The sequence below is a fragment of the Lepus europaeus genome, chromosome 8 (assembly GCF_033115175.1).
Source record: "Lepus europaeus isolate LE1 chromosome 8, mLepTim1.pri, whole genome shotgun sequence".
Classification (NCBI taxonomy): domain Eukaryota; kingdom Metazoa; phylum Chordata; class Mammalia; order Lagomorpha; family Leporidae; genus Lepus; species Lepus europaeus.
The window spans coordinates 33,884,106-33,904,361 of NC_084834.1; the positions used below are offsets into that span (position 1 = coordinate 33,884,106).

The window sequence follows — 20,256 nt, forward strand, 5'->3', positions numbered from 1 at the left end:
CTGGCTTTGGATCGGCGTAGTGCTGGCCCCGTAGCGGCCATTTGGGGGGTGAACCAATGGAAGGAATACCTTTCTCTCTGTCTCTCTCTCTCTCTCTCACTGTCTAACTCTGCCTGTCAAATAAAAAAAAAAAATCTCTGCTGCTGAGGCATCAGGGCTTTACCAGAGATCTCTGGGATATTCTCATATGCAAACAGTATTGAGATCCAGTGAGGTAAGCCTAGACAGTGATCTCATTTCCCCTTGCCAACCTGTAGCATAGGAGTTTCTCCTTCAGTGAATCAGGTATAGATCCTAGGCATTTGCATTTGTAAGTTCCTAAATGATGTTAGTGGTGTTAGAAGACCCTTGATCTAGACTATATTAATTCTTATTTGATTTTGCACCTAAAAACAGAAAAGAACACAATTCTGGATTTTTTTTTTTTAGTAGGAGGAAGAGCAGTTAGGTTTATGCTTTCTTTTTAGTCTGTATCAACTGCTAGCCTTTCTTTTCTTCATCTTCCTCTGTTTTATACTCGTTTCTGCTCCCATCTATCTGGAAGAGCAGCCTGAACATAAAACACTTTGCCTTTTCTTCTTAACACTTAAAAAAAGGTGGGGGGGGGGAGATTTAAAAGTCTGTTGAAAAAGGATTTGAATTAATAGGTGTTAATTTAAAAGACTCAAATTTGTGCTAGAAAAGGAAGAAAAAATATCAACATATTTATGAAACACTTTGGATTACTGTTATTTGTTAAAATAGCTATAAACTTTTCAATTAGGAAAACAGCATCTTGTGATAAGACAGAATTTTTAGTAAGTTTTTTAAGTTAGCATTTTTCAAATATAGACACACTATGGAATTATTCCATATAGCAAAGTCTTCTCCTTTGAGAACTAACTCTATCATTGGAAGCACACTTTTTATCTTTAAAAAAAAAAAAAAAAAAAAACAAAGAACAGCAAGCGTTGTGGTATGGCAGTTAAGCCATTTGCCCAGGAAACCCACATCCCATTTTGGAGTACCTGGGGTCAAGTCCCACCTCTGTCTCTAATCGAGCTCCCTGCAAATGCACATCCTGGAAGGCAGCAGTGATGGAGGAATCACGTGGGTCCCTGCCATCAGTGTGGGAGATCTATTGGAGTTCCTGGTTCCTGGCTTCAGCCTGGCCCAGCCCTGGCTGCTGCAGGAATTTGGGGAGTGAACCAGCAGATGGATTCTCTCCCCCCCCCCCTTCTCTCTTTCTTTCTCTCTCTCTCTGCTCTGCCTTTCAAGCCAGCAAAATAAAACAATGAAGGCATTTTTAGTCTGACAAACCATTTCTGAGATTCTTTTTTTTTTTTTTTTTTTTTTTATTTTTGACAGGCAGAGTGGACAGTGAGAGAGAGACAGAGAGAAAGGTCTTCCTTTTGCCGTTGGTTCACCCTCCAATGGCCGCCGCGGTAGCGTGCTGCGGCCGGCGCACCGCGCTGTTCCGATGGCAGGAGCCAGGTGCTTCTCCTGGTCTCCCATGGGGTGCAGGGCCCAAACACTTGGGCCATCCTCCACTGCACTCCCTGGCCACAGCAGAGAGCTGGCCTGGAAGAGGGGCAACCGGGACAGGATCGGTGCCCCGACCGGGACTAGAACCCGGTGTGCCGGCGCCGCAAGGCGGAGGATTAGCCTGTTGAGCCACGGCGCCGGCCCATTTCTGAGATTCTAACAGTTAGCTGCTTTACTTCCATGGTCTGAAAATACTGAGTAAAAGAATGAAAGATGGATAAGTCAAATGGGTTGCTATGTCAGAGGAACTTATCACAGAAGCCTGTTGATTTGAATAATTTAAAGTGGAACCAAACACTGAGGTCCATAGAGGAAAGGGGTCTATTATAGCATTGATGGGAAAGAGGCTTACAAGAAACATGCTAATCTGACATCTCTTTCTAAAATTTAAGTCACATTTTATTTTAAGCCAGTGGATTTACCAGGTATCAACCCAATGTTTGCTTATGACATTTATGAGATGATGGTGAGCCTAAAATGGAGACAGCTCCAAAGAAGTGAAAATATTGGAGGAGAAGAAAGTAACCCTTTTCGCTAAAAGAGAAAACTGGCTAACATAGTTTTAGGGTTAGGTGCAGAAAACCCGAAATTGCTGAAAATTGGGGATGCGTCCAAAGCAGCATCCAAGTAAATATAGACTAAAGAGGACACTAAAACCACATGTCATTAGAACAGCCAACTTATCTTTGGGTAGGAAAAAGAACCTGTCCTCTTTAAAGAATCGAAGTCCTCTCTAAAATACACATGGTCACCTGTGAGGGTTGGAGCTTTAAGTAAGGCAGAGATGGACTAGAACAGTTGGTCAGAGAGAGTCACACTTTCGGGGTAAGAAATCTTGGTGAAGAGCATGAGGTAAGACAGTGTTCCTAGAAAGTGAACACCAGAGTTCAGGTCCCTAGGAACAGAAGCGCAACAGACTCTGAGAGGCCAGGAGAGCCCTGAAAAAGAGCATGATGAAATGGGTTTTCTAAAATGGCACACTTGTGAGTAAATGAGGGGCTATTTGTATCTTCACAAGGACAGTAGGAATAAACTGAGATTATCCCAGAAAAACTTAATTATATGTTTCCTTGACTGATGAGTGAAGGAGAACACTGGATATGCTTTAGGAGATTATTATGGTTGGGAGAAAATTAAGGCAATTTTTTAAATCTTGTTGTCTTTTTAAAATATATTTATTTATTTGAGAGGCAGAGTTACAGACAGAGAGAAGGAGAGACAGAGAGGTCTTCCACCTGCTGGCTCACTCCCCAAATGGCTGCAATGGCTAGAGCTGGCCTGGTCTGAAGCCAAGAGCCAGGGGCTTCCCCTGGGTCTCCTATGTGGGTACAGGGGCCCAAGCACTTGGGCCATCTTCCACTGCTTTCCCAGGCCATGAGCAAAGAGTTGGATCGGAAGAGGAACAGCTGCGACACAAACTGGCACCCATATGGGATGCAGCCCCACTGGCCAAGGCCTAGCCCACTATGCCATAGCACTGGCCCTGAGGCAAATCTTAACACATCAGATTTTTCCTAAGCCTAGTGATCCTACCTTGTGCATAAATTGGACAAATTTTGAATCATTTTTTTCTTTCTAAAATCATCATTATTATTTTGCCCACACTATTAAAACTGTTTGGTATGCAGAATACCTCTAGATCAAACAATGGGTGGGAGGCCATACTTCAGGAGACTCAGCCTGCACTCAGAACACACACTCGGACCTCAGTGGGAGGGGTGGCTCCACCACTGTCTGGCTGTGTTATATTTATCAAGCCATATACTCATTTGGAAAGCAGGGCTGGCATTGTGATGCAGCTACTCAAGCTGCTGCTTGTGATACCAGCATCCCATCTAAGAGTCACATTTCAGCTGTTCCACTTCTGATCCAGCTGCCTGCTGATGTGCCTGGGAAAGCAGTAGAAAATGGCCCAGAAATCTGGCCCCTGGCATCCATGTGGGAGATCCAAATGGAGTTCTTGGATCCTGGCTTCAGCCTGGCCCAGCCCTGGCTGTTACAGCCATATAGGGAGTGGACCAATGGGTGCAAAATTTCTCCCTCTCTCTGTCTTTCCCTCTGTCTCTGTAACTCTGCCTTTCAAATAAATAAATAAATCTTCAAACAAAGAATTAAGGAATGAATGGCACAGACCAAAAGATATCTTGTTTTATAAATACATAGAATCAACCCATGTAACCAAGTACTCATCAAAGCATAAAAGAACTAGAAAGATAAGCTAGCTTTCCAGAATATTTAGTTTGGTAAATCTTTAATTTTGAAATGGAGAGATGGGAAGATGGGATCATCAATACTTTATAGTTTTGAACCACTGTTCAATGAGTATCATTCACGTGGTTGGTTAAATGTGTATAAAAATCTTTTGATGCCTTTCTATTTCCAAGTCAATATTCATTGATGAGAAACAAAGAATTTGCTTTTCACATTGAAGTTTGCAAGCTAGTGCACACAGCCAGTGCTTTGTTGCCTTCCTAATAGGTTGTCCTTCAGGTCTTACCCAGGTGCAGAGCTCTTGATACAACTTTTAGAATGTGTCTAGTCCTGCAGTGCAAGTTATTGTAAATTCTGCGATGGTGGACACCAGGCTCACTTCCACAAAACCCTCATCTTGCTTCAACATGGGGAACTCCAATTAACTTCAAAGACTGTTCCATGTGTGGAATAACTAATGAAGTGGAACAAAATCTCATTGTATGTTTGGAATTCATAGGAATGTTAATTTGAAGAGAGCAGGATTCTCGATTCTCACTACGTTAAAATAGAAAGTCAATGCCAACTCTGGTAATATGTTTTTTTTCATTATTTGCCACAGACAAATTCACCCAAGATATACAAGGACAAATAAATACAACTCAGTGAGGTATCTCCTAGATTTATTTACAGTGAAAAACACCACATGTTTGATAACCATTCTTTAATTAGGGAAATAGTTTGTAACTTCATCCTTTGTTTCACATTCAAAACACATTTGTTTTCCATTATGAAATAGTTTGTAAAAATCACTGAACCAGAAATATAACTGTAAGCAAATTGTGCTTTCACCTTAGTCCCGTACTGCTCAGTAAAGTATGTTTCTCAGGCAATTTTACCTATTGTTTCCAGATAGTATGAAAAAGTACCTATTCCCTCTACTTTCCCCTAAGGAAAGTCAGACTTCCACAGAGGGGATATAAAGAGTAATATAAGATCCATGAGGATCTGTGTGAAAATTGAGATTCCTGGTTTCACCAAATATATCTTTAAAGTAGAAAATAATTGTAAGGTGAACATATATATTGAACATACTTGTTGACTCAATATTTTGTTGGACTGTTTGGAACTGCTAAAAGCAAAGAATATTGACCAATCATCTTTTTCAATAAAAAGAGGATGGATATGAATAATGACATAGGTAAATTGGTTACATATTTCAAAATGAGTTTTTATCCTAGGTTCCTATGATTCTTAGGAGAAAACTCAATGTACCCCTCCACCCCTATCCCCTTTGCTGCCATGAGCCTTGGGAGCTATGCTACTGGGCACACCCATGAGACTGACTTGGAGAAAACCCTGAACTGGAATGAAAGTAGGCAAACCCTGAAGTTTACTCTCAGTTTCTATCACATACTGCTCTATACCCATGGATAGGTAGAGTTTATTTCACCTCTGATTATTACACAGTCTTATAAGAGGATATACATGGAAGAGCACTGGAAACAACATATATATATATATATAATTATATATATAAAAAAAGATTTATTTATTTAAGAGACAGATTTATAGACTGAGAGAGGGAGGGAGGAAGAGACAGAAGATTTTCCATCTTCTGGTTCACTCCCCAAATGGCTGCGATGGCCAGAGCTGGGCAGATCCAAAGCCAGGAACCAGGAGCTTCTTCTGGGTCTCCCAGGTCAGTGCAGTGGCCCAAGTAATTGGGCCATCTTCCACTGCTTTTCCCAGGCCATTAGCAGGGAGCGGGATCAGAAGTGGAGCAGCTGGGATTTGAACTCATGCCCAAATGGGATGCCAGCACCATAAGCAACAGCTTTACCCACTACACCATAGTGCTAGCCCATACATGTATTTTAAACATGAAATTTTGTGTTTTGTGATGTACCTAAAACTTTTACCTAGGCATGTAATTTGCAATAAAGAAAAGAGTATAATTTGAACTTTTGTTGACGTGAGTATTAGTAAAAGTATTCACTGGAAATTTTGTGAAATGCATATGCTTTTTAGAATGAAATCTGCCCAGGAAGAAGAAACACAATTGAAAATTACATTAACATAATAGAAATTTAGAATTAAGAAAGAACTTAGATGATAAAGGAAAAAAAATACTGAAGCATAAAAAAAGATGCACTACTAACCATTCATTCATAATAATTATAATTTGATATCTGCTATGTGCAGGCTCTGGAGTAAAACAAGAAATTATACTTAAATCCTCTCAGCCATTACTGTTTCTAAAGCTTTAGGCAGGCTGCTCATATGTTCTTAGCTTTATTTTCCTTATCTGTAGATGATGAGGAACGTTTGTGAGAATCTAATCAAACTCAGTGCAGTGCTCAGTGCAGTCACTACCAGATGATAAACACTCAACGAATGGAATTGCTATTCTTATCATCATCATTACTGCTAGACTGTGTGGTCCGAAACAGTAAGTGCTCAATGACGAGTCACTGACCATGACAAACCAGTGTAATGTAATAGCGTTTACGTAAAAAGAAAATTGAATAGAGGTACTACCATGATGGCAACCTAAACATTCAGAAAGGAAAGAATTAAAAGGTCAAATAAGAGGAACATGTTGAATAAAGATAAGAAAACATTAGAAATATTAAACTTAAGGTGAACTGAGCATGAAAAAGATTAGAATAAAACTTTTAGGAGGCTTTCTCATTAAACCTGTCAAATTTCAAAACTTGAATTTTTGACCTATTTATTTTTTGTGGAGATTTGGGCTAAAATATTCATCACTATAAATATTAAAAATCTTGAGATTTAGAATGATTTATTTTACAGTATACTTTTATGTATTATCTTTTGAGAACAAGTGATTAATTCATGTTCATTAACAGTATTTTATAAGATTTATAAATACACAATTATTTGTAAATCAATTTTATATACTATTTATTATAATTTCCTATTTTCTCCCAAGTTACATTGCACTTAATCCATCTATATTCATATCTTAAAAGTAGTCATTGAACAAAACCATTTTTTGCTAACATTTCTGATCCATAATACAAAGAACTTAAACGTCTTTTTCCTTTAGATGACCTCTAGGTGTCTGACCTAGGTTAGTTGATTTTTTCAAAACTTTGGGAGTTCAGAGTGGTCTTTTGATTTTGATAGGAAGAACACAATGCGGTCTACAAAGCCCTAGAAATAATAGAAAAGATTTTCTACATAGTACACAGTCACATTAAAAAATGATGAGAGATGGGGTGGGCATTTGGTGCAGCATTTAAATTGCTCCTTGCAACCCCTGCATCCCATGTCAAAGTGCCAAGTTTGAGTCTTGGCACCTCTGCTGCAATCCAATTTTCTGCTAACACAGAAAATCTTGGGAGGCAACAGGTGAGGTCCCAGGTATTTAGCTCACTGTCACCCATGTTGGACACCTAGATAGAATTCCTGGCTCCTGGCTTCAACCAGACCCAGCCTTGGCTGTTATGAGGATTTGAGGGATTGAAACAGCAGATGGAAGATCTTTTTCCTCTGTCTCTGCCCCTGCCTCTGTCTCTCTGCCTTTCAAGAAAAAGAGAAAATAAATTTCAAAAATGATAATAAAGGATAAATCTTACAGGATTAGAATCTTGAAGAAATCATATCCCAGGACTGTACTGCAGAATGGCAAAACAGTATCAAGGGAGATTTGTGACTGAGCACTCGAGAAGAGAACAGAAAGAGACTGAGTAGCAATTAAGAAGGAAATAGCTGGAGAACTGCATGTTATCAGCCAAGCCAATTTACCCCTAACACTAACATTAACAATCCTGTAAATAGGAAATCCAAAAGAGGTTTTCAGGTGGTAGAGGTACGTAAGGCAGACTGCAGAACAGTGAAAAACATCTGCAAAGGCACTTCATTAAGCAGCATACCTCATCAGCCCACCTTTTGCACCAAAAAATAGCAATGAACAAACTTCAGCAGTTTCTTTTACTCTCAGCCTTCCAGGCAGGCTAGTTAAGCAGGAGGAACCAACGAGCCAGCAGGAAATTTCAGTTGCAAAGCTGAATCGAGAGTAAACACACACCTTTCAATAACTTTAGGAATAAAACCATGTTGTCATGTTGTGGTCAACATTGTGAAAGTAAGGAAGCAAACAGAATTTAGACCTGAGAAACAGAGATAATAGAGCATCTAGCACTGGACTTCAGGTAGATATCATTAATATTTGTAGAAAGGAAAGAAAAGATATTGCCTTAACTAAATAGTAAAAATTGGCAGTTATAAAAATGAAAATGTAATTGTTAGCTGCAAATTAAAAAGTATAATAGCCTAGATGAATAACAAAATGATGTGTCTGAATAAATTTGTCAGCTAGAGTATGAGATTTGAGAAGATATATGAATCAGGAGGCAGTGGTAATTGAGCAAATTAAACAATGCTGCTAAGTAAGAGTTGATAGTATAAAGAGCAAGAAATAATGTGGATTAGAGAAGGGATTATTAAAAATATACACATTTTAAGAATGTTTGAACAAAAATTGCCTCACTGTCAGGGAGTCTAAAAGTCAGTAATCAAGGTGTGGGCGGAGCCAAGCTTTCTCTGAAATCTACAGAGGAGAATCCTTTCTTGCCTCTTCCTCATTTCTACCGGTTTGCCATTCCTTGATTTGTAGCTGAAGTACTTCCATCTCTGTCTCCATTATCACAAAGTATTTCATATATCTGTTTCACCTTGTAAGGATAGCAGTTTTATACCGATGCCACTCAATCTTTGATGAGGTTACATCTCAAGAAACCCATCATAAATTCAAAATGTTCAATTGGAAAATGCATTTGATACTAACCTTCTGGACTTGATAGCTGAGCAATGGTAAACCACAGAGTATTTGTTGTTTCCTGGGAGCTGGTGCTGCTACTTAGATTCTCCAGAAAGTAGCATACAACATACAGCCAACCTATAGCCAACCTAAGAAAATACCAGAATTAAAAATTTGAAATATACTGTCTCCACTGTATGTGTATCACTTTTGCACCATCATAAAGTCAAAAACTCTTAAGTTGACTAACATAAGTCAGGGACCATCTGTATATTCGATCTTACGTGAACTGGTTACATTTGTAATGCTCCTACAAGTATTCCAAATAAAATCACATTCAGAGGTACTGGGAGTTAAGTCTCCAATATATCATTTAAGGGGAGATAATGCAATTTATAACCTATACTGCCTTCATGTAATGGAAGAGTCAATAATGCAAAGATGCATTTCTCACTAAACTATTGATCTATAGAGCTGATGCAATCCCAATCAAAATCCAGAGAGACAAGAAAAAAAGAGACAAGATGAATTTAATATAGAAGTCAAAGCAAAATTTATAAAACAATACTGAAAAGGAAGAATTAAACCAGATGTTATTTGTTACCTAACTAACAGATCTCAGATCCAGCTGCAGTGCTGCAGTACTCAAGCATAATGTTGGTGAAAGAATGGGCAAGTAGAATAATAAAACAGAGTAGAGAACCCTTAAAGTTTCCAACACATACTAGGTAAATGGCTTTTTGAAAAAGATACCACGGTAATCCAATGGGAAAAGGTATGTTTTTCAATAAATGGTGGTGGAACAACTTGATATTTCCATGGGGAAAGTAATTTAAATAACCACGTACTAAATTAACTCAAAATAGATCATAAACTTAAATGGAAATCTATATCTGTAAAGTAGAATGTCTTTGTAAGCTTCAGGATCGGTGATGATTTTTGATAAAGGCTACAGAAAACAATAAATATCAAAGATAAATTTGATAAATTGAATTTCATAAAAATTTAAAATAATGAGTAGGAAAAAACATTCACAGCACGTATCAGTGACAGAAAGCTTCTTCAAAATCTTAAACTCAATAATAAAAGACAAAAACATTTAATGGGAAAAAAGTGGTGAGCATTCGGTATAACGGTTGAGATGCTACTAAGGATGCCACATTCTGTATCAGTGTACTTGAATGTGAGTCCTCTCTCCACTTCTGATTCCAGCTTCCTGCTGATGTGCAGCCTGGGAGGCAGAAAGTGATGGCTTACATAGTTGGATCCGTGCCACTCACATGGGATTGAATTCACTGCTCTTGAGTTGAAGCTGGTGTGCTTCAGTGTTCCAGGAACTTGGGGAGTAAACCTGTAGATGGGAGATTTGTGTCTCTCTATATTTCTGCCTTTAGAATAAAATAAAATAGAATGAAATAAATGGACAAAAATAAGGTCTATTTAAATAAAAGGAAAAAGAGCAAAGGACTTGGAAAGACACTTCATATATATATTTATATGTATTAGATTCATATATATATATATAATATATATATATATATAGTTAAGTTGCTGATGGCTAGGAGAGATGGTAAGGAAATTCTTTACCATGAGATATATATTAGATTTATATATATATGAATCTAATAAGCATATGAAAATATACTCCAGGGGTCAGCACTGTGGCATAGTGGGTAAAGCCACCGCCTGCAATGCTGGCATCCATATGGGCACCAGTTCAACTCCTGGCTGCTCCACTTCTGATCCAGCTCTATTCTGTAGCTTGGGAAAGCAGTGGAAGATGACCCAAGTGTTTGGGCCCCTACACTCACGTGGGAGACCAGGAAGAAGCTTCTGGCTCCTAGCTTCGAATTGGCTCAGCTCTGACCATTGCAGCCATCTGGGGAGTGAACCAGTAGATGGAAGACTTCTCTCTCTCTCTTTCTGCCTCTTGTTCTCTCTGTGTAACTCTGACTTTCAAGTAAATAAATACATCTTTTTTAAAAAGAAAGAAAATATACTCCATATCACTATTGTAAACTATTGTACATTCAAATGACAATAAGATAGCTTGATACACAAACATGTGGCTACATTTTAAAATATTGACAGTAATAATTCTGGTGACCATGTAAACCCTCTGCAATTTTCATTTATTTCTGGTGTAGGAGTAAAGTTTTAAATCTGCTTTGTAAACATGTTTGTCAGTTTCTTAAGTAGTGAAATGTATTACTACCCAGAATTCCACTCACAGTTTTTATCAAGAAAAGTAAACCAGATATCTACAGAAAACCTTCTGAATAAGTTTTCATAGCAGCATTACTACCCAAAATGAAAATATCCCAAGTATTTATTAACAGAAGTAAGGGCAGCCAAGCTATGGGATATTCATATTATGGAATATTATTTAGCAACAAAAAGGAATATATTGGTGAATATTCAATGCTATAGTTAAACTTCAAATACAGAACAATTAGTCAAAGAATCTAGGCACAAAGATGTATGTTGTATGTGACTATTTACATGAAGTTCTAAAACATAATAGAAAACAATCAATTATGATAGGAAGCAGAACTGTGGTTACAGATGCCTCAGGGGGTTGACAGGAAGATGAACAATGGAACTTTCCATAAAGGTAGACATGGTTTATATTCTGGTAGGATTTAGGTTACATTTGTATGTGTTTGTCAAATTTGATCCACCTATTTACTTGAGATGTATACACTTCCCTCTACTTAAATTATATCTTAGTTTAAAAAAGAAGAGCTTGAAAATCAACCTGAAATGATTCTCTTATTATTAGTGATCTCCAGTGACTTCAGGCAGAATAGTTTCTGGAACATTGATAGACATTGTTTACTAGACCATGGTTTTGTGAAAGTAAAAGATAGGAAGTGTTCTGAAACAATATGGGGGATATTAAGTTGCTGATGGCTAGGAGAGATGGTAAGGAAATTTTTTACCATGAGATCTTGCCAAATCTGTTGAAGAGAAGCATAGAATGGAAATGGAAAAGGATGCAATTCCTCTCAAAATTAACTTTGCCTACAGAACACTTTTCAGCAACCATTTTCATGGTATCGGTCCTAGTAATCTCACTCTCAAAAATATTGATTGTATTTTATTGAGTCTGCTATTTCCAAAGCATACCTTCCAGGAATAATAGTAGTTCTCCTTAAAAATGGTATCATAACTTTGAGACTTTAGGGAAAATGCACCTTGACAACAATCCCACTCTCTGGTCTGGCTCTCTTGGTGGTCAGCAAAAGAAGTGAACACTTCAAGCCTTGGCTTGTTCACTTATTCACAAGCCATTTATGTGTGAAGCACTCTGATGGGAGATCATGATATAATGGTAAGTGAGTATCAGGAGTAATTTAGAATAAGAAATCTGGGTTAGCTGGTCTACAAACTATAAGACTGATATTCTCTGGAGACCTGAGAAGAATGGAAGTAGGCTCTCAAAAGAATGAGATTAAGTACACAAACTGAAAAGAATTCCAAGAGATTATGAAAGAACTAGCTTTTCCTTTCTTCTCCTTTTTTGTCTCCACCAATTTTCATGTCCTGCCACCTCTCCAAATCAACACTATCCAACTATTGCATATTCTACTGGTAGATTGTGATAATGGTCAGGACTAGAGCTCTGATGGGAACCGTGGAGGGAAGAGTCAGGTTAGATATTTTGGTGGGGAAAGAGGATTAATAAGGAGTGAGATATTACAATGCAGATAGAGAAGTGATAAGGAGTGATAAAATTCTCAAGTTGAGAAACAGGGTAAGGAGAAGAAGTTATAACTACAACAGGTAGTAGTTTGAGATTTCTTCTTTTTGGTTGTTATTTCCGCATATGATGTCATTATTTTCTCCATGGTTTTTAGGATAAGGGGGTTGTACAGAAATGAACAGTACTAAGAGTGCAAGGTAGGAACTTAAGAGTCATATTAATGGGATCAATTCTGGACATGGATTTATTTCAAGTGAAGTACTGGTGGCCTTGGTGGCAGGATTGATAGACCAAGAGGAAGTAGAGTACTAAAGACAAAAAAATATTTTTCCTAGTCTAGTCTCACGCTTAACATAGAACACTCCTTCCCATACACTAAGCATTCTACAGCAGACATCAGCTCCATGCCCCCTAACTCAATTAAATTCTGACACTGATGACAAAACTGTCTTCATTTCAAATGCCAATTGCAAGCCTCAAATTGTGATCTGTGCTTTTGCTTGAGTGTCTATAAAGTAGGGTTATGACATCCCTCTCCTCTGGTTTGTTTAATTTTCTGGAGCAACTCACAGAACTCAGGGAACACTTATATTTGCCAGCTTGTTAATAAAGGGTATAATAAAGGGTTCAGATGAGCAGCCTGATGAAGAGGTACACAGGGCAGGCTCTGGGAGGATTCTAGGTGCAGCAGCTTCTGTCTCAGCATACAGGTGTGTTTGCCAACTCAGAAGCTCTCCAAACCCATAATTCAGGGATTTCTATGGAGGTTACATCATGAATGCATGATTGTTTATAAACTCCATTTTCCAGTCTCCCTTCCTTCTCTGGAGAATGGTGGGGTTAAGCTGAAATCTCCAAGTTTATAATCATGATTTGTTCTTTTTTGATGAACACCCCCCATTTAGGAGCCCATCAAGAGTCAACTCTTTACAATAAAAGGTACTTCTGTCACCCAAGAAATTATATGGGATTTTGGAACTCTCTTAAGAACTGGGGTCAAAGACCAAAGATTAGAACAAAGGATTTTCCTAGCATCCCTATTCCTATCTATAAGGGTATTAGAAGTTCTGAGCCAGGACTGGGCACAGAGACCCATACATGTATTTCTTACTATTTCACAAGGATGTCTGAGGGGAATTGTGGCCAGCACAGTGAAGTATCATGGAATTCACTGGAACACCACTGAGAGAGTGAGCTGTTAGTTGGAATATACATAGCAAAAACATGTATGTTCATGGTGATTCTAACAAGTGTTATAAAGTTGAGTGTTCTATAGGCAAGCAGCAATAAAGGTTTTAACCATTTAATTTTCTTTCTATACACAATAATAACAAGTTTCAGAGGCTAGTGATTGGCATCATGTCACAAAGTTTGAGCATGACTTGATAGCTTTTTAAATGAGCCTATTTCCTTCAGGCTTACAACTAAGACAATTTTAATGATTGTGGTTTCATACTCAGTAGAATTTTACCTAAAATTATTCACAAATATTATTTCTAATTTAATAAAAAATAATTTCCAAATACCTTTAAAACTTAGACAATACTCTTTTTCATCATCTCAGTCTCTTACTCCATTCCGTCTTATGGTCAAATATCTATAATTAATTACACCTATGGGGGTGATGGACAGCAGAAGGAGGGATCAATATTTTATATTTATGTTCTAAGTTGCTTTTTAAAAAATTTACATTGTGTCCATCTTTGTATGCCATCATAATCAACATTTGCATCTATTACTATGTTATATTTTTTTATTCATCCCTCTATTCCTAGTACCTTGCTCATCCTGGCCATGGCAGGAATTAAAGCAACTGCCATTAAATTGAAAAATGGGCCCCTTTCTCTTCTGAGTGGAAATAACTCAGGACAGAGCACATTGTCAGAGAGACAACAGGAACTGAATTCCAGCTTCACTCGCCCCTTGCCCTTGCTCCTTGATTCAATTGACAACCTGCATAACCACATGTATTGGTCCAAGAAGTGACACAATAAATTTCTATTCAATAAATGTTTACATTTGGATAAGGATTTGTAAGGGCAGAGCCTATGTTAACATCTATTAACAAAGTGAATTTTCATAGCCACTTGAGATAAGCAGGAAAAGTACAGCTTTTATATTTTTACAACAAAAAAGAAGATTTTCAAAGGGAATTTTAGTAGTAAGAATGAGACAGTAAGACAGAGTCAGATGGAAATGGTAGAAATAAAAAAACATGACACTCTGGGTAAATAAATGATTTGATGGGCTTCTAAGCAGGCTGGACACATATGAGAAAAGAATCAGTGGACTTAAAGAGAGGACAATATACTATTCAAATTGAAACACAGAGAGAAAAGCAAGTGAAAAATAAATTGAACATGTGTTGCAAAAGATATGGGGAACTAAAAAATTACTTAGGAAATGTGAGATTAGGGTGACCAGAAGAAAGAAAAGAGAAAGGGAAGAAAAATATTTTTTTAAAAAAAGATTATATTTAAAGACAAACAGATCCAAGAAATTTAGAGAATCCCAATCTAGATAAATGTAAAAAATGCATACACACATTCACTGAGACATAAAGTAATCAAACTATTGAAAATAACATGCAAAGACATATTGCATACAAAATCAAAGTAAACATTAAAATAGATTTTCACAAAAACTACAGAAATCAGAAGGTAAAGTAAAGTATTACAGTATGGAATAGAAAAAATAAACAAATCAATCCAGAATTCTACGTAGACCAGCAAAATTTGAGAAAATTAATGGCTAATAGCTCCACACTACAAGAAAAGTTCATAGAAGATTTTTCTGGCAGAAGGAATACAAGAACAAATAGAAATTGTATTTATGCAAAGATATGAATATAAGTAAAGCTGGTAATATAAATAGAGCAGATAGTTTTATTATATTTAATATCTTTAGAAAATAGATGATTAAAGCAAAAATTACAACATGTCATTGTGGTATTGGTAACAGGGTAGTAAAATTCATGACAACAATAGCATAAAGGATGGGAGGTATAAAATGGAAACATATTTTTCCCAAGCATCTTAAAATAAACATAAATTATACAACACTACCTGAGGGTAGACCCTGATAAGTGTGTATTATAAAACCAAGGGAAATCAATAAAACACAATAGGAGGTATAACTAGAAAATGATTGGGCAGATTAAAAAAAAGCAAAAAGCTTAAGAAAACAATTAAAAGGTTGGGAAGAATAGAAAACAGCTAGTAAGATGATACATTTAAATGCTACTGTAACAATAATTATATTAAATATAAAAGATCTAAATCTCACAATTAAAATGCAGCAATGGTCAAGTTGAATTTTTTTCATTTTTTTCTTAAGATTTGTTTATTTGAAAAGCTGAGTCAAAGAAAGAAAGAGAAATAAAGAGATACAAAGAGAGATCTTTCACCTTCTGGTTCACTCTTCTAAATGCCATAACAGCTGGAGCTGGACCAGGCTGAAGCCAAAATCCAGGAATTCTATCCAGGTACCCCACATGGGAGAAAGGAATCCAAGTACTTAGACCATTACCTGCTACTTCCCAGGCATATTAGCAAGAAACTGGATCAGAAGTGGAGGTGGGACAATCTGGGGTGCAGGCATCCCATGTGGCAACTTAATCCACTGTGCCTCAGCATTAACCCCAAGGTCAAGTTGAATTAAAATGTAAGACCCAGGAGCAAGGGTTTAGCTCTGGCTCCAGCTTCCCACCAATGCAGACCCTGGGAGGTATAGGTAAGTGCTGAAGTAACTGGTTTCCTGCCACCCGTGTGCAAGACTTAGATTACATCCCCCGCTCCCTGCTTCGGCCTGGTTCAGCCTTCATACTGGATCAGGTCTATGGAGACTGAACACGTGGATGGGTACTCTCAACCTCTCTCTCTATCTTTCAAATGAATAAAACAAAAAAAGCCAGACTCAACAATTTGCTGTCTGGACACCACTTGAAATATGAACTCGCATTAGTAAAAAGTAAAAGAATGAGGCAAAAACACAAAGCCTATGTCAACCAAAAGATAGCTAGAATGTCCACATTAATATAAGAAAAAATAGATTTTGAGGGGCCGGTGCTGTAGCACAGCAGGTTAACACCCTGGCCTGAAGTGCCGGCATCCCACATAGGCACCGGTTCAAGACCCGGCTGTTCTTCTACTGATTCAGCTCTCTTCTATGGCCTGAGAAATCAGTGGAAGAAGGCACAAGTTCTTGGGCCCCTACACCCAATGGGAGACCTGGAGGAGGCTCCTGGCTCCTGGCTTCAGATTGGCACAGCTCCGGCTGTTGTGGTCAGTTGGGGAATAAACCAGCGGATGGAAGACCTCTCTCTCTCTGCCTCTCCTCTCTCTGTGTAGCTCTGACTTTCAAATAAATAAATGAATCTTTTAAAAAAAATCATAGAAAAAGGGAACTCTATATAAGATAAAGGTTGTAGTTAAGAAGGTAGGGTAATCACAAACATGTATACACATATTTACAGAGCTATAAAATCAGAGTGAAAAAATACTGATAGAACTGAAAATACTATAGATAAATTTACAATCAGAGATTTCAACACTCTTGCCTTAATAGTTGTTAGAACATATAACTCCCCTCAAAACAAAAATCAGAAAGGACCCTCAAAACTTGAAAACACAATTAACCCTTTTTCACTATGGTTTGGCCTCTAGAACACAGGTGTTGTGGAAACCACTAATTAATCAAAGCCAAACAGGAAAGGAAAGTGCTCATATCAACATTGTTGTCATTGGACACATAGATGTGGGCAAGTCCACAACTACTGGCCATCTGATCTACAAATGTGGTGGCATTGACAAAAGGACCACTGAAAAATTTGACTAGGAGGCTGCTGAGTTGGAAAAGGACTCTTTCAACTATGCCTGCTCTTGGGTAAACTGCAAGCTGAGTGTGAGTGTGGTATCACCAGCAACAGCTCCTTGTGGACATTTGAGACCAGCAAATATTATATGACTATCATTGATGCGCCAGGACACAGAGACTTCCTGAAAAACATGGTTCTGAGCGCATCTCGGGCTGCATGTGCTGTCCTGATTGTTGCTGCTGGTATCAGGGAATTTGAAGCTGGTGTTTCCAAGAATGGGCAGAGCCGTGAGCGTGCCCTTCTGGCTTACACACTGGATGTAAAACAACTCATTGTTGGTGTTATCAAAGTGGATTCCATGGAGCCACTCTACAACCAGTAGAGATACAATGAAATCATTAAGGAGGTCAGCACCTACATTAAGAAAACTGGCTACAACCCTGACATGGTAGCATTTTTGCCAATCTCTGGTTGGAACAATGACAACCTGCTGGTGCCAAGTGCTAATATGCATTGTTTCAAGGGATGCAAAGTCACCCACAAAGTGGAACCACACTGCTTGAAGCCCTGAGTTGCATCCTCCCACCAACTTGTCCAACTGACAAGCCTTTGCATCTGCTGCTACAGGATGTCTTCAGTGGTAAGGGTACTATCCCTGTGGGCCAAGCAGAGGCTAGTGTTCTCACACCTGGCATAGTGGTAACCTTTGCTCCAGTCAACAGCACAACTGCTGTTTGTTGAAATGCACTATGAAGCTTTGAGTGAAGCTATCCTTGGGGACAATGTGGGCTTCACTGTCAAGAATGTGTCTGTCAAAAATGCTCTTACTGGCAACACTGCTGGTGACAGCACAAATGACCCACCAGTGGAAGCTGCTGGCTTTATGGCTCTGGTGATCATCCTGAACCATGCACACCAAATCAGTTCTGGCCATGTCCCTGTCACACAATTCACAGTGCTTGCAAGCTTGCTAAGCTGAAGGAAAATATTGATCGTCATTGCAGTAAGAAGCAGGAAGATGGCCCTAAGTCCTTGATATCTGGTGATGCTGCCATTGTTGATATAACGCCTGGAAAGCCCGTGTGTGTTGAGAGCTTCTCTAGCTGTCCTCTTCTGGGTCGTTTTGCTGTTTGTGATATGAGACAGATAGTTGCTGTGGGTGGGATCAAAGCAGTGGACAAGGAGGCTGCTGGAGGTAGCAAGGTCACCAAATCTGCCCAGAAAGCCCAGGAGGTTAAATGAATATTATCACTAACAGCTGCCACCCCGGTCTTAATCAGTGATGGAAAAGCAGTCTCAGAACTGTCTGTCTCATTTAAGTTTAATAGTAAAAGACTGCTTATTGATAGCAACGCATTCTATCAATGTGCCTTCAGAAGGAAGGGATGTTTGTGGACTATTTTTTTGTATGGGACAGTTTTAAGTTATTAGTTTTTAAAATCAGTCCTTTTTAATGGAAGCAAAGTGACCAAAAATCTGCCATGGAAGTTTGAGACCAATTAAAACAAAATTTAATGGGAAAAAAAAAACATTATCAACCAACTTGACCTAACTGATATTTATCAAACTCCCTAATAGTAGAATATACAGTCTTTTCAAATGCACATGAAGTATTGTCCACAATATGAATAGAGCATATTTGGGTTGGGGCCATAGAATAAGTCTACCGATGTTAAACAGATTGAAATCATACAAAATGTGTTCTCCATCCACATTGAAACTACTTTTGAAATCAATAACACAATATCTAGGAAATCTCCACATAAATATAAATTAAACAATATATGAAGTACTTCAAAACATTTTTATAAAAATTTTAAAAATTAAAAGTTAAAAATATGAGTCTATTTGGGTGCAAAAAATTTGAAGTTTCTGTGTAGTTTATTCATCATTTGCATTTTACATGTATCATGAAAAAAAGTTTGCACCAAAACAAACTCATTTTTTGAATTCCATTTTTTAAATTCTATTTTTCCAGAACTTTTTGCAATACCCTCATAGCATAATTCAGGAACCAAAGAATAAACCAAAGCAAAAATTAGAAAATATGTGAAGCTGAGTAAAAATAAAAACTAATCACTTCAAAATTTGTGAGATGCATCTAAGGCAGTGTTTAAAGAAAAAATTAGAGCATTAGTGTTTCTATTAGAGATGGTCTCAATTCACGATTTAAGTTTCACCCTGAGGAAACTAGAAATAGAAGACAAAGTAAAGCCAGGACAATAGTAAGAAAAGAAATAGGAAAGAGGACAGCTCGGCCAGCACTGCGGCTCACTTGGCTAATCCTCTGCCTGCAGCGCCAGCACCCCGGGGTTCTAGTCCCGGTCGGGGCGCCAGATTCTGTCCCAGTTGCTCCTCTTCCAGTCCGGCTCTCTGCTGTGGCCCAGGATGATTGCAGTGGAGGATGGCCCAAGTGCTTGGGCCCTGCCTTGGCATGGGAGACTGGGAGGAAGCACCCTACTCCTGGTATCGGATGGGCACAGCGCTGGCCGTAATGGCCATTAGGGGAGTGAACCAACAGAAGGAAGACCTTTCTCTCTGTTTTTCTCTCTCACTGTCTATAACTCTCTCTCTGTCTCTCTCTCTCTCACTGTCTAACTCTGCCTGGCAAAAAATAAAAAAAAAAAAAAAAAAAGAGGACAGCTCAGAGCAATGAAATAGAATATATTTTAAATGGAGAAAATCAAAACAAAAGCAATGGGCACGTGGACTAACAGTTAAGGGGCCATGTGGGACATGTGCATCCCATGTTGGAGTGCCACGGCTTCAGTACAACTCCCCTCCCTAATCCAGTTTCTTGCTATTGTACACTCTGGGAGGCAGACTGTGATGACTTAAGTGGTTGGAAGAATGGGTTGAGCTCCCAGCTACAAGCTTTGGCCTAGCCCACACCAACCATTGCAGGCATTTGAGGAGAGAACCAGTGGATGGGAGTGTTCTCTATTTCTCCCTCTCTCTGACTCCGTTTCTCTTAAATAAGTAAATATAAATTTAAAATGAAAGAAAAGCAAAAAGCTAGCGCTTTGAGTCAATAAAATGATAAACCTCAGAAAAATGGGGATTTAAAAAAAATTCAGCAAAGTAGGAATGCATGAAAAATGTCTCAATGTGTGGAAAGTCATCTATGACTGAAAAACCTACCACCAGTATCACACTTAATGGTGAAAAGCTGAGTGCTTCTACCCACCCCACCCCAAGATTTTGAAAGCAGTGCTTTGCCAGGTCTACCTA

At 38.3% G+C, this 20,256-nt stretch overlaps 1 pseudogene; it reads left to right on the plus strand.

Moving 5' to 3' along the window:
- LOC133765246 (elongation factor 1-alpha 1-like) overlaps positions 1-18,267 on the plus strand; it is a 60,995-nt pseudogene extending 42,728 nt beyond the window's left edge.
- The last annotated feature ends 1,989 nt before the right edge of the window (positions 18,268-20,256 follow it).